We start from the raw sequence: 906 nt of genomic DNA, 5'->3' as shown, positions 1-906 counted from the left end.
GGAAATATGATTATTTCTTCCAATGACTAACATCTTCTTTTTTAGGAAATGATATAGTCATGCCATTATTTTATATCTCCTTCCTATAATAAATATTGTATCCAATAATATAATATTACCAGCCAGATAAGACAGTTCAGAAATGGTCTTTTGTTTTAGGAGGTTGCAATCTACTGCAGAATGGTACCAAAAGCATTAGCATCTTCAAATGGTCATGGATGAAAGAAACTATATATTAAGGTATCATTACCTTGACACTGAAGCAGGACCCACATTAGGAGGATTCTTTTGATTACTGAATTTAGAAAATAGTTGTTAGGGCCAAATCACCCTTCAGAGTCCAGCTGCCTGGGGATTATTCACCAATTAATATTTATTGAAAGCCTACTCTGCACCAGGCCGTGAGCTTAGAGTCTAATAAGAGAAAGAGCATTTATCAAATAATCATATTAATGATTGCAGAATTACGAACTGAATAAACACAAGGAACAAGGGAAAAAACAGATTAACAAAGGAAATTGAATTAAGATTAGGGAGCTGGAAGGAAAAAAGAGCTCCCTGAGGAAGTGATGATTAAATAAATTAAACAGGCAAGAGGTATTGAAGCAGAAGCAGCACATATCATTCCAATAGCAAAATGCCCGTGCAAGGGCCCTGTGGCTGGAGTCTGCCCTGCGTAGGCAAAGATCTGAGAGCAAGTAGTGAGGCTGAGGGACAAAGTCAGGCAAAGAATAGTGTCAGCAGGGCTTAAAAGGCAGCTCTGAGCTCATTAATATATTTTAGTACCTGCCAGGGTTTCTTTTTCAGAATATTCCTAGCTATTCTTGCTTGTTAATTTTACCATATGAAATTTAAAATCAGCTTTCTAAATTCCAAAAAATCCTGTTGTTATTGTTATTGAAATCA

The 906-nt window shown here is 36.1% G+C and overlaps 1 protein-coding gene across 1 annotated transcript in view; it reads right to left on the bottom strand.

Moving 5' to 3' along the window:
- CCDC170 (coiled-coil domain containing 170) overlaps positions 1-906 on the bottom strand; it is a 127383-nt gene that overhangs the window by 85394 nt on the left and 41083 nt on the right. The window lies entirely within an intron of this gene.

Source organism: Propithecus coquereli, unplaced genomic scaffold (assembly GCF_000956105.1).
Source record: "Propithecus coquereli isolate 6110/MARCELLA unplaced genomic scaffold, Pcoq_1.0 Scaffold25, whole genome shotgun sequence".
NCBI classification, from domain to species: Eukaryota; Metazoa; Chordata; class Mammalia; order Primates; family Indriidae; genus Propithecus; species Propithecus coquereli.
Note: the sequence above shows the minus strand (reverse complement) of the source record. Positions and strands in the feature narration are given on the sequence as shown.